This window comes from Stegodyphus dumicola, chromosome 7 (genome assembly GCF_044657685.1).
Source record: "Stegodyphus dumicola isolate Sdum_Otavi_A_Nest chromosome 7, ASM4465768v1".
Taxonomy (NCBI): Eukaryota; Metazoa; Arthropoda; class Arachnida; order Araneae; family Eresidae; genus Stegodyphus; species Stegodyphus dumicola.
Window position 1 is genome coordinate 109,827,006 of NC_140774.1, and position 15,027 is coordinate 109,842,032.

The 15,027-nt window shown below is 34.8% G+C and overlaps 1 protein-coding gene and 1 non-coding gene across 10 annotated transcripts in view; one reads left to right on the forward strand and one right to left on the reverse strand.

The window, feature by feature from the left end:
• The window catches only part of LOC118202388 (muscle calcium channel subunit alpha-1-like), a 674,690-nt gene that overhangs the window by 364,580 nt on the left and 295,083 nt on the right, over nt 1-15,027 (forward strand). The gene's annotated exons all lie outside the window — the stretch shown is intronic.
• On the reverse strand, nt 5,053-5,126 carry TRNAC-GCA (transfer RNA cysteine (anticodon GCA)). Its single transcript has one exon. It is a non-coding gene; the product is annotated as a tRNA-Cys (tRNA).

Sequence of the window (15,027 nt, forward strand, 5' to 3'; positions counted from 1 at the left end):
TGGCGGCGACACCACAGCAGAAGTCTTTGTATTGTTAGTTTTGTGTAAAAAGAAGGTTTAGGAATCTCAAAACTACAACTGAAAGAAATCAGTTCAAGAAGTTACGGTTTGACAGAGCCAATTCTTCCGAGTCTACTCGGTCCCGATTTCACTATTCTTTCGATTCTTTCCACTCTTTTCGTCATCCTCGCTAACTGCTCTTGCTTCACTAGTTGTTACGTATGTTTGCTATCGTTAGTAAGCAGTGAATAGTAAAAAAAAATTTCATTTCAGTGAGCGAACAGTTCTGAACCAGTACCATAAAAGAGTGGTTCTGCTCATTGCTAACGCGAATGAGATAATTTCTAACATAAGTGCAAACATTACATACATGTCGTCTTATTATGCCACTACTAAATTAACAATGTGCACGTTTCGTTGTCTTCATCACTTTGAAGGCAGCGAAATGTGTACACAGCTCCATAAAAAGTCAAACTTTTATGCGTTCATTTATTAAATTTATTAATGCAAAAGTCTCACGTTTATGCCATTAGTCTTGATCTTGACCAATACTTAAGTTACAATAGAATTAAAACATCACAGGCCCACCAGCGGCCGAGCGGTAAAGTCGCTGAACACTGGTAGTTCGGTCCGAGGTTCGAATCCCGCGAACGGACTGGCTGCATGGGTGTTTTTCGTGGTTTTCCCCATGTGTAACGTGTATACGAGCCAGTTTCCCTTAGAAAGTCCTCCACGAAAGGCATCCCTCCTCTTAGGCAGATAGCCCTAGTGTGCTTTGCCATAATTAAATACACCAAACACCAAAACATCACAGTACAGTGCATTCGTCAATAAGCTCTTCTCCATGGACTGTCCAGAGTTACAAAGAGTACAGGCTGAAGAGTCCTTAAGTCGAATTCCGTTAGTCTAACTTTTGTGAGTTAAAATTTCCTATTTGCATCTGCTCTGCAGTGTTAACTATTAAACGATCTCATAAAACGTTACATGCAAAGATATAGGAGTGGAAATTTGTTTGTTTTCTACAGATAATTTTTGTGACAGGAAATCCAATGAAGCTTAACCATTTGCATCATAAATCAATTTAGATGTAATCTTGTGAGGATTTTACTTGTGTAGTTCAGATCCTACTACATTGACAAACGCGTTATCGTTCTAGTCTGAATCAAAATGTCAAAATCTTAGGAAGGTTGAAATACCCTTTTAATAACGCTTTAAATTTAGCAAAAAGCGCCATATGTGCTACAAAAAAAAATCCCCCACTTCCGCATAATAAAATAACATATTTTGAAATTCAAATTTAAGTAACATAGTTGGAGACTGCACAAATGGTCTGTTTCAGTTATTTATCTCAGTTATTTAACGTCGCGTATTTAACGTCGGCTTACAAAATGGCTAAAACCGGAAATATCGGGTGAGTGCAAAAGTTCTATCCGTTTTTGGATATGCAAATTTGCAATGGAATTGACATCACGCATGACATTGTAATGACGAAGATCGTCGGCCAGTCAAACGTGTGGATGCCTCACATATAAATACATCGTGTCTCGCATTGTTAACCATCTCAAAAAAAATCTCAGAAGGTATAACATGGAAAGCGAGAAGAAGCATCTAAGCCACTGTTTGTTATACGAGTTCGATAAAAAGATTACGGCATCCGCAGCATGTCGCAATGTTTGTCACATTTATGGGGAGGATTCAGTGGACGAAAGCACATGTCGTCGATGGTTTCATAAATTTAGGGAAGGAGACAGAAGCTGCCAAGATTAGGCCAGGAATGGACGGTCATCACACGTTGGAGAAGACGATATTAACCAAGCCACAAGGAGCAACCCGAACCCAACTGTGCATGAATTAGCGGAGACTTCAACGTACACCGGACAATGGTCGAGAGACGGCTGGTTAAATTGGGTTTTACGAGAAAGTTGGATCATTGGGTTCCACATAACCTGACAGCTAATCAACGGGATGACCGAATCGGCAGCTGTGTTTCGTTGCTTTCCCGGTACAAAAACGACCCATTCTTGACATGAATTGTGACAGGAGATGAGAAGTGAGTTATGCACCGTAACATAAAGCATCGTAGGAGTGTGTGTCGCCCTTCTGATCCACCTGCATCGACTTCGAAAGCCGAACTTCATTCCAAGAAAGTGTTATTGAGTGTGTGGCGAGATCCCTCGTGGGTTGTGCAGGGAATAATTCACTGGGAGGTCCTGCCACTCAACTAAACCATCACTTCTGCCTTCTACTGTCTACAGTTAGACAGGCTGCTTTTAAATTTGGTAGCAAAGCGGGTAGGTCTCATCAATCGTCGCAGTGTCGTCCTTCATCATGAAATTGCCAGACCACATGCTGCTATCATCACTCGCCAAAAGTGTTGGGAGGTTTTATCCCATCCTCCCTATTCTCCTGACTTGGCACCAACTGAGTATCACCTATTTCGTTCGTTGAATAATTCCTTCAGTTATAAAACGTTCGATGATCTTAATACTGCAAAAACTGCCATTCAAGACTTTTTTGACTCGAAACCGCCAGACGTTTACTGCCGTGGGTTTCATCTTCTACCAGAAAGATGGCAAGAGGTCATAAATAACAATGGGGATTATGCACAATAAATAAGTACTGTTCATTTTGCGTTTATTTGCTCTTCTTTAGGGTAATGAAAACAGCACTTACCCAATAAGTTTTGGCACAGGAAATAAATTTAATGAGAGGAATAAAGCAGGAAGTAATATTGGTTAATAGAACGTAATTTCAAACGAAGTTGTCGACAGCTCTACCATTCAGACCCTCCGCTTAATTGCTAAAGCAACTAATTTGCATTCTCGTGAGGACTACGGAAAGGAGAAATTGAAGTAAAAGTTCAAATAATAATAATTGATTAATTAACATAAACCTTACAAACTTTGTTTAAACTCAAAGTTCCGAATAAGGAAAAACAATTAAATATAAAGGCTTAGGAATTCGACTGCGACTTCATATATAAGTATCAGATGAGAATCATTTTGCCAAGCAAGATTTTTCTCACCAAAAAAAAACGCCATTCACAAAAACTTGAATATTCCCTTTCTTTCTGATATTTTGCATCATATTAACGAAAGCCTTTTCTATAGAATCTCCAGTGCAAAATATTTCGAATAAGAGGAACTATTTTGAGTACGAAATTTTCAGATCTGACGCCGGTATCTGGCCTCACGCAAATATAGTAACTTGTAATTTCGTTATCTCCATTTTCTTCTTCCTTATTTTATACAGTTCCCAATTCCGTTATTCGTGCAATTTAAAAACATTCATATTTCTCCTTAGAATTTCTCTAAACATAACATTCACTTTTTAAAGATATCAGGCTCCAAGACAGAACCCTTTGTTGTCTAAAGTTTACTTTCTATATGGGCTGCAGCTTGTTCAAATGATGATTCTCGTCAGCCTAAGATCTTTCGCTGGTCAACATAAGTTAAAAGTTTCTTCTCTTTATTTTCGCTTTACTTTGCATGAAGATTGTTATTCAGATTTTTTCATTGATGTACTTCTATTTCGATAATGCTGATAATGCACATCCCACTAGAATATGCTAACTCTGAGATACGATTTCAAAAATACGTATTTATATTGTTTAGTGTTATGTAATGTTAAATGGCAAACATTTCTTTGAAGTATTTGACTGCGATCTTGCAGATCATAACTATTTTACGTATAATTTACACCTGAAAGAACGCGTGTTCTTCGCCGATACAATATAAAATCATATCCCGACAAAATAAAACCTGCTGAAACTGGTGAGTGAAAAGAACCACAAGCATTACAAATGATCCCACTAGGTAAATCATAAGACTTTCAATTCATCTCCACAGGCATGCCAATTCCAAGACTACTGCAAAATATAAAATCTTTAATTTGTTTTTCAAATTTATCAGCCTATTATCTAAAACCCCGAGCGTTTTAAAAGCAAAAAAATTGATTTTTAATGTTTCATATCTTTTTTACTTTTTCTCAGAAATCAGTGTAATGTATGTAAGCTTAAATACACGTAATTTATTATACAGAGTTATTTTAAATGATTCGTTGAATTTCAAAACTGTATTTCTAAGAGTGAAAAATGAGTATATTAAATAAAACGAGGGAATAATTCTTTAAATTTTACTAATAAGATTATTAAATTTCGTTATAGGGTCCTCTTTGTGCTTAACACATATACTGCAATTCTGTTCACTCCCACCGTAAAATTTCCTCATTAACGATCAGTAAAGCAACTATAATGTGGTCCTGGATCCTTTTAATGGTACTGGCACTGGGAATAGCTAACAATTGTTTTTAATATACCATCACAGGGGAAAAGGGCAGCTTGGTGTAAAGTTGGGAGACCTCGGAGGTCATATGAAAAATGTTAAATCATTTCCCCCGTATCGAAAAATCTAGTGACGCACGAGCTCATCCTCCAACAGCGACGAACTTCACTCGGCCACATATGTTGAGCACCATATTTCTGGAAGAAGTTTTACGACTTTAATCCTTTAAGAACATAAAAATTAAAATATGTGTATAAATATATATAAGATTGAAAATCTTATAAAGGTAATGTTTTTAGATTAAAATTCACAAGAACTGGGATAATGCGATATTCAAGAGTTCGAGAAATTTCTATGAATTATTTACATCAAAAATGTATAATAATATTTTCTAAAATTTTATTGCAAAATTGTATAAACAAAGCAAAGAAGGATTTAGCAAATGTTATTCTTCAGAAGCGAATAGGTGGTCCGTCGCCAATGTACGTTCAAAAAATTTATTTTAAAACTGATCCCTAAAAAAAATGGATTATATTGTAGTTTCATTTTATTTGGCAACTCAAGCCTTGAAAAAGTTTCCTTTAATGTATGCACGGCTAATGAAATCATATTTTTTTTTTTATATTTTAAAAAACACGATCATTACAAATTATAGATTCTTCGTCCATTAATTAAAAATAATTTTTAACCGGGTTTTTCATTAATTATTTTGATAAGGCTAGTTAATACTTAGTCTTAAAAGTTTTTAATTTGAACTTAAAACATATGAAGGGGGCACCCGGATTCGAACCGGGGATCTCTCGATCTGCAGTCGAATGCTCTAGACCACTGAGCTATACCCCCACATTCTTTAAACGTGCTGTATATGTTATCATTAGTAATTTCTACTACATTTAGCTGACGATAAGAAACAATGATACTAGACAATGCGCAACAGAAAGCGAAAGGGAGTGAAACTTCAGAAGGAGCATGCGCAGTTCCTTAGGAGGAAAGGTTTAGTGATACAGAGGAGCGAAAAAGAGAGTTTAGATATGTATTTCTATTAAATAGCTCGTATTGCCTAATATAAAAAATAAGGTCCTGAATATTGAGCGTAAATTGTAACGTACTGTAATCTGTAAAAAGCCTCCCTTAAAACAGAAAGCAATCTGTAAAATGTTACGCTGAAATTACAAAATATTAATGAATTAAAATATATAGTATTTTTAATGGGCTGGCGCTTTATTTAATAATCATTAGCCTTGAGCCATTATAAGGGCCGTAAGTGGTGGCCGAAGCAGCTAATAGATGGCCACTGTTGCCTTCTATGAAGGGACGGACAGTTACAGCCATGCCTTCTCAGAAATACAAATGCAGGCCCATCGCTACGGCAGTCTGGGTCACTAACTGCTATACCGGTGAGCAGCTAAAAGTAATAATATTAATAATTTAGTACTAACATTAATAATTTAACATTATTATTTAAGCAATTAATATTACTTTTAGTTTAATTAAATTGCAATTTGGCTTCATAATTATTCCTTTTTAATTTAAAATTTTAATCTTTCGTGAAGAATTATTGTTTTCAGTTTGCATTAAGACCATGATCATCATAAAATGATGCTGTTTCCAGGCTACAATGTATAAAATAGTTCATGTATTTTCGATAATAAACAGCGCACCGCTGCGTACAACATTAAGCTAACTATTTTGAAAATTATTTTATCTAGACTTGGTTAAAATAATTAGCAAAAATGGTATTTAAAGTGCACAGTCATTTTCTACATGACGACAAACCCAAAGACGTGGGACCCATTATTCTGGTACCGACGTTAAATGAGGTGCCGCCTAGATAGGGTAGTGTTTAGTGACTTTGACTTCTGTACCTAAAGGCCTGGGTTCGAGACCAGTGGTACGGGTAAAAAGTTAAATTTTGTATTTTATACAAAATTAACTTTGAAACTAATAAATTTGAAACTAGTAAAACATGAATCTTTGCAGCATTTAAAACATTTTCATAACTTAAATTTTATGCCTACGACTAACTGTGGCAAAAATAAAGGCTGGGTAAGGGCATTTGTGGACTCAGCGTATATAGCGTTTTCATTTCGCAATACCACCGCCTCTTTCAAAGGATACTTTCATTAATAAATTCCTTTTGTAAACTGCTCTTTTATTATTTTAATTTAGTAATTTTTAAATTTCTCTAATTTTAATATGGAAATATCTTAAAAGAAAGAGATGTGTAAAAATGCATTTATTGCATTTTTGCTGAAATAAATTATATTAAAACTCAATTAGTAACTGAAACAAATACATTTTTCAGCAAACTCAGACTTACCATAGACAAAAAACGCTTGGCAGCCAAGACTTATTTAAAAACAAATGCATTTCGTACAGCTGACTTTAGAAATCCTATCAAAATTTTGTCATTCATAATTGTTAAGTGATGTCACTTGTTGGCATCACTTAACAATTTATAATAGATGCCTTTTGAATATCATGCAATTTTTAATAAATGCCATGTAATTCTTTTTTCCCCCTACTGTAGTTGAACAAACAATATTTGTATTACTACATCCATTTAAAAGCTTAATAATAGAGCCGCTATTTTGAAATTTCAGTTATACGTGTAAATATGCTTGCATTTAAATTACGAGAAATGCCATAAAAAATCCTATACATGTTGACATTTCTTGACATTGAAGAAAGCTTTCCTTTTGTCATGCACGTAGACAGTTTTACGCTGTTTTCATTTCCGTAATAAAACTCTGGGTTACAAAACTTCTGAATACAAGCTTGACTTTATTTTAAAATTATCATTAGATCCCCATGTTTTTAATTCACGTGGCAGTGAAAATAAAATTTTGTTACTTCCTGTAAACAAAAAGCTTTTATTCAAAATCAATAACCTAGAAAATTGTTATCGAATGATTCATAACTTGTGTAAATTTCTTTTAGTATTACTCATTTTAATATAAGTGTCATCACCTCTCTTTATGTAGCTTACACTGGTAAAATTTTATGTAGAATTAGTTTTCATAAATTTTTAAAGGGTAAACAGACGATCAGAATAATATGCGGTATCTCGCTTTGGATTATAAACACTAGATTATGTAAATATTCGCGAACTTTCTATATAATTGACAGAATTTTCCATCAACTGTGTCACAAGAATACTCGTTCAAAGACTCGTAATTAAGTGTTGGTGTTTTGAGATATTCTGGTGGTTTTGAGATATTCTGATACTTTTTTCTCATCTCTTTCTCTTTAATTATATTTTATTCACCTTTCTTTTGTTATTTGTGTGGATTTAAAAGTGCCCAATATGCTCAGTTTCCTTCTTAAAATCAAAATAGTGTCCTAGACGGCAAAACTGGCGGCAATGCGAGCTTCAATTCCTTGAGGCAAGGAGTGGTAGAGGTTCCTAATGTCATCTTGCGACACATTCTGCCAGGCATTCATCAGTTTTCGCTCCAGATCTGCGATATTTTGTGGTATCCAAATCTGCCGGCCTACCATGTCCCAGACATGTTCGATTAGTGAAAGGTCTGGTGAACTTGCTGGCCAAGGAAGAATATCAACCGCACGGAGACAGTCCAGAGATATGCCAGTGATATGTGGCCTGACGTTATCTTGTTGGAAAATGGCCCCAGGATGACGTGCCATGAAGGTTAATGCAACCGGCCGCATGATGGTCAACATATCGTTGAGCTGTTAACGATGTACGGAGGATGAATAAAGATGACCTGCTGTCATAAGAAATAGCGCCCCACACCATCACACCAGGAATTATGGCTGTATGCCTTTGTAAAACAAAGGCTGATAGAGGCCGCTGGCCTCGTTCGCTCCAGACACGAACACGGTGGTCATCTGCTTCAAGAGTGAAGCCGGATTCATCATAGAACACTATACGATGCCAGTCTGATGGCAGCCATGATGATTGGCTACGACACCACTCCAGACGACTCCGCCGATGTTGTGGGATCAAAGACAAACGTCTTAAACGTCTATGTGAGCGTAACCCCGCCTCAGAGAAGCACCGTAAGAAGGTGGACGGTACCACGGAAGGTATAGAAGTGGCTTGGTTGTAGTGCGTTAAATAGTCGGCAATGATACCATTGGGGCGGTTCGGGCCTGACGAACAATCATCCTATCTTGCCTCGTATTTGTGCTGCCTGGCTTTCCAGAGCCTTCATTTTGTCGGCAATTTCCTTGTAGCAACCATTGCTGCCAACATCCTTGCACAGAAGTGTCTGTACGCTGCAGGTGGCCGTCTATTGCTCGGTATGTCCACCCAGCTTCCCGCAAACCTACAATGTGACCACGTTCGAACTTGTTTAGCTGTCTGTAAGGTCTGCGATATCGTCGTAATGGCATCCTTAGTTGCTTCTTTACGGAATTACAATGGCAGCAACAAAAGAAGATAAATTTTTCGCCTGTGTTAGTGGTTTTATACTTTGCGCACTAGAAATGCGCTTTATGATCGCAATTCTTGTGCATTCGCCTTGAAACTTTCATCATTTGCATGTTCTATCAAGATGTTTGTGCATACCAAATTTCGTCAAGATCGCAAAAGTCCTTCTTGGAGCTCCGATCTTTTTGCAAAAGAGTGTATATTCAGGAACATTAGAAAAAATAATTTCGACTAACTTTCTTCATAAATACAGCACTGTTTCAATTAAAATCTTTTATATTACAATTGTAATTAGCGATATCAAGCATTCTTTTAGTTGCTCTAGTTTTTGGAGATTTTCTTTAAGTTTGCCACAATGTATTATGAGCTTTAAGAACATCATGTTTGACGCTCTAAAACTTTAACTGAGTTTTTATTAAGTTCCAATAATTTAACTTGTGATTTCCATCTGTTTAGTGGTTAGTAATTTTTTGCATTTCATTATTCTATTTGTAACCGTAGATTCAAATTCTTTGATGATTTAATTTTATGCAACTTTCTGTAGCTTTAAAGATTTTCCTTTTTGGAGCAAGCACTTTAATGCTAGACATTAATAACCCTTATATCTAAAGTTGGGTTTTAGGTAATTGCGCTTGTACTAGGGCATTTTCTGTACTGCATTTCACTATCTTAGATTTTGTCTATTCTATAAGAATGAAGAAAATGTTTGTATGTTAGTTCTATTTAAAATGTAGAGATAAATACCTAGTCATCTTCGAAGTAACTTCCGTCAGACGCATTCATTTCCTCCACCGTTTCTAGACATTCTTGAAACAACGAAGGAATTTTGTTTTTGGTATATATCATACTCTGACCGTCTCATTTCTTTTGCAGTCCTTTGGACCACTAAGATCTTTCTAGGTCTTATCAGCCCTCATCAGTGTCCACGTTGGGAAACTATAGCTAATTAATTTACACCAGATTTGCTCCAGCCGAAACGTTTGGCTAACTTTTATTTCTCTCTCAACATTTGCAAAATTAAATTCTTATAACTCACTCTATCAGCAGCAACAGAACAAGTCCATTATTTGTATACCGGTGCTACATTTATGCTCAATAGAGAATTCAACATACTCACACCTTTTCCTAACACTTTATATTTTATTTTCATTTGAATATTAAATACGTATATCTTCATATACATGGAATGAGCGAATGAAATGAGCAGAAATAGAGGAGAAAGTAAACTAAATGCTAGTTTCTTAGCAAAGACAATAACGGTTTAAAAATTCGTCAGAATAGGCCTGCGAGAATTTTTCATATTGCAAGTATTGCTCTCCTTTGTTATAATGTTACTTTTGATATCACGGTTTTGGATATTATGACGATGTTGCGTAGACAACATGATTTCGAAATTATGCGCTTAGTTTCAAAATGAATAATCATCTTGAAAGAATTATTAGCCCAATGAAATCGAGAACAATAGTGCAAAAAGGAAATTTAAAACGTAAGATAAATGCCGTATTATTTGCCAACAAACGCTGGAGATTGTAAACACTTCAGTAAAGTACTAAGCTAAAAATGCACGCGCAATTAAGATCATGCGATTGCTCGCAATCACACTTTAATTTTACAAAAAAAAATATAAAAGTTAAATTAGGGCTAAAAATGTCGGTAGTCTTTTTGCTTCAAAGGTGAAACATACCTATATACATGATTCCATCTTGTTTTACATTTAGCTATGCAAATACAATCATATTTATTTGTGTACTGTCTATTGCATTTGGTCATTCTGTAGTTCATTAATTATTTTTTACTTAAATAATCTGTTGACCCAAATACAACAAAACGGTTTTGATAAGTACTGTTTAATACAGTTGTAAGGATTATGTTACTTTTATTAACAGTTAAATTTTGAGTTAAACTTTCTTTCCTATCAATTCTTAACTTCAACTTACCACTTCGACCATAGCGTAGTTTTAAAATCACGTCTAAATGCATAATGAGGAAGAGCGGTATTTAACCTAGAAATTCCTCGGCCTTAAACCCTCGCAGCGCTACGGCCGGAAAATTCCGCATAGAAGGCTGCCTTCTATATTCATTATACATAAAAATTTCTGCTAGTTTTTAATGTATCTTATTTCTGTTTGGATGTATATTGTAAGAAAAGGAATCAAGGTACAAAATGAGAGAGTCATTTCTTAATTAAAATCAATAAAATGCCACTTATTCATGATATTTTGAGGAACTTTGAAATTTCAGGGCTGAACCCGTAACGCTCGGAATGAGAGAGATACCAGGTATTCTGTCTGCAAGCGTCCGCCTTTTTAGGCTACTCTCTCGTAAGCTATTATTACGCTTAGCCGTAATTTAGGCCCTTGATAGCTTCGCAGTCTATTAACGTTAAGGGGCCAACTCGATTAGAATCTTGATAGCTTCGGTTATATATCTTTAGCAAATATTAGTTTAGTATTATTCTTAGTCTTTTAAATTCAAAGCCCAAGTGTCGGCTTTATTCTACACTCCAAGACGGAGTTTGTTAAATCTTATTTTGAATAATAAAGGGATAGTTAACCCTTCTTATTTGTTTTTCCTGTCACACGAACTCAAGCGATTATTCGCTTATCAGTTCTTAGGATTCTTCCCTTCCAACAGTAACTTAGATTTACACAGTGGAGAAGCCTACACAATAAATGCATAATATTCTGCATAAATGAACGATTTTCTTATCACTAGAAACCATTCAATTTCGATTTAATGCAAGGTGTCTTATATTTTGATTCTAGTTTCATTTTTCTAATTATAAAAAATTAATTAGTTGTTTAAGGTAATAGATATGAAGCTATCTGATTAAGGAAGGGATATCTTCGGGTAGTACTTTCTAAGGAAAGCTAGTTCGTTACACAAGGGAACACCATGGGTCATCTCATTAGTCAAGATATGAACACAAATCAAAATACCAGTTTTTGTGACTGATGATTGTGGATTCTTTTCATCCGTTATTTGGCGTCAATCATCAAATAAACTTACATTTTTTAACTTTTCTATTCACAGTAATACAACACAATGTTCATGCATTTCTCATAAATCTATTCTTAAGATTTTTTTAAGCATTCAGCGCGTTCCGCGTGATCCGTTTTGTGGTTTTTCTCTACATCTCGCTACCGTTGGTATCTTCACTCCCCACAGAGGGCACCAGTGACAAACACCTTCCCATCAAGTGGGTGCAAAAAAAGGCTTTACTTGAAGCTCACTAAATGGATAATATCTAAAAAAATTAATTAATCAATATATTACTATATATCCTCGTCTGAGGGTGTATTAATTAATTAAATTTGATTAATCATACATTATTATAAATATAGATATTTAAAACATAAGATTTCTATACTGGGTATTATAACAGTAAAAGGTTTCTTGGAAATTGTTCTTAAATGTTCATAAAAGTTCAAATGTCTTCCCAGTGAGTAGCTGGTAGTCGACTTAAAGCATCGGTATTTAGAAACTTCTTTATCACTTTTTTTCTTCAGGTGTTGTACCATGTCCATTCTTTGGTGACAAGGTACCATTTTTGCAGTTTCCTTTTTAACTCTCCTGAAAGCAGCATTACCTTAATCTGCTACAACAGTGACTGTTTCTCTAATTGTTTAACAGGACATTACAAAATCTATTTTCAATATCTTTCCTGCTTCAACTGATTTTGCAGAAACCTCTTTAGCAGATTCTTTTGCAGTTGGACATTTACCTCTCACAAATTCTTTAGTACTGTTCTCATCATCATCAGCAGCAGCAGCAGTGTCTTGTATGTTATCTTCTGATGAACATTCTTCACTCTCATCTGAGATGATTTTGTTAAACCCCTTCCGCGGTGCAGATCCTTGAGAATTGTTCTCTTCACTACTAGTGGCTTTCTTATTTATACTGAGTTTTATTCGATTTCCTTCAGAGTTGTTATTAACTTTCCGCTGTTCTTCTGATTCTTGACTGCTTTCACTTTCTTAGCCAGAACTCGTATTCTTTTCAGATTCTAAATCAGAGTTGACCCATTTATGAACCTTTGGCTTTTTCCTTGGCTTTGTTTCCTTGAATGATGCTTCACTCTCTTCTGATACTGCTGCTTTTCTTCACTTTGTTTTTTTTTGGGGGGGGTTGTTCGGTTCTTGCCATTCCTCATCTCTCTCATCTGAGGATAATTCTTTGTAACTAATATTCTTTTGTGCAGCTCGTCGAAAAACAGGTCTATATGTATCACTTCCTTCCTCATCCCATTCTACAGCTGAACTATCTCTTCCTCTTCTTGTTCTCACTTTTCTTCTTGCCTTCCCTCTTGTTCTGACTATTCTTCATTTACCATAGTCTCCACTCTGTTTGTTTAATTCATTACTTGATGGAGGCAGAATATGTTCAGAATCAGTGCTTAGTCTTTTATATCCCCATCACTAATTCTAAATCGTTTAATTTTTTGCTCCTTCTCCTTCTGGTCTTTGTTTTCGGTATTTTTGATGCAAATGATTTGTCACCGTCATTAATTGTCATACTTGTTAAATTATTTAAAGAGCAATCATTGGTATCCTGCATGAGCATTTTAGTAGCATCTTCGCCAGTACTGCACGTCAATTTTTCTCACCTAAACTAATAGAAATATCTTTTTGAGACAGTTGTATTTCATCAACATTCAAAACATTAACACAACTTTCAAAATTACCTTCAGATGAAATCAATTCATTATAAGCACTAAAACTTAGCAGTAAATTATGTACTAGATTATCAACTATAGCACACATAACTGTAGCAGGTGAGTACACACTATTCAGTTGTGAACTCTTCATTAAATTTACAATTGTTAAAAGTGCATTAACCTTCCGTCTAAAAGCATATTTTAATATTACACTTCCACATGATCTTTTACAATACTTCATTACAATACTTTCCACATGGTACAACAGTGCTCTTTTTAATACTGATCTGAGGGGCAGTATCGACGACAGTATTCATCAATTTGTTATCTTATTCTACTTGTACCATAATTAAAAAATTAAAATAACTATTAATTTTGTCATACCCAGCCTTTAAAATTACTAAAGCAACATTTTATATATTATCTGTAAGTAAATAGTTTTCTGTTTTACTACATTTTTTATCGATTTTCAAATTTTGCTTTTCAGAATTATTTGAAGATGTACGATGAGGTTTACTGCGTAATCCACAATGAATTTTTATTCTGCAATCTTTCGCTGTATACGTCTTGCCGAAGCCTTTGTAACACTGGCACTGTCCTTTTAATTTTTCTCTTTTCAAGCCTATGTCAATATCCGAACAATTTCCTGCGTCGTGGGTTAGTGGTTCACAAAGTAAACGTATTTCATTTGCGAAGGATCAGTGTAAGGCTTTTCGCTAGTCAGTTATTTATATTCGCGTCGCTGTTGATAACTATCTATATCTGTTCGTAATGATCTGTTGAGGCTAAACAGAAACTTTTGACTTTGTGTAGCCATTCTATCATCTGCATTAAATGCGTTTGCTCTCTCTCTCGAGCTTGTAATTCTCTTTTGAGGAATTCTAAAAATTAATTTATACCGAAACATGTCTCGTCATCATTCATACGACTGTATTCTAATCCTAAATTAGCTGGAATTACTCTTGATAAAACTGGAGTCAACGTATTGTTATATGGATTAACATTTAAAGAAAAAAAAAAAAAAAAAAAGACTTCAAACCTATATTTCTATAGTGTCATATAATTATCTTAATTTTAAAATGTTGCTTGATCAATAAACAGGAAAGAGATTTAGGAGTTTTTGCATATGTGCATTTATGATAATATTGCGCCTTCCAAATCCAGTATTTAAAATTTGTATTTCTGCATCATAATTTCGTTCAGAGTCTGAAAAACCTTCTGTAACTTTGGCAGCAGTTCCGTTTACGTAGGATTTTAAGTAATTATTATTTTTTCTACTTTCGAAAGCGCATTATTGTCGTGTATCGCAATTTTCAATGAATTCCAAAAACTTATCTATTGTTATATCTGAAAATTTTGGTGTATATTTTTAACTTTAAACTTTGATTCATGGTGCCGGACAAAAATTAACCAAAAAAAAAAAAAAATATCAAATATCAAATAATTCACATTCAAAATCTAATTCATAATATTCATATATCATTTCGACATTCTTATAAACATTCGTATAGCAAATCTATCAATCAATCGTATAGTGGTATAGTACAATTTAACTTTAGGTTTGCGTTGTGAGTAACCTATGCAAAGGAAAAAAATCAATAACCCCGATTCAATTAATTACTCCATGTTTCTTAAAAGCCTCCCGGCTCAAACAAATGGAGGGATAATGACAGACCACAGTAAATTATACG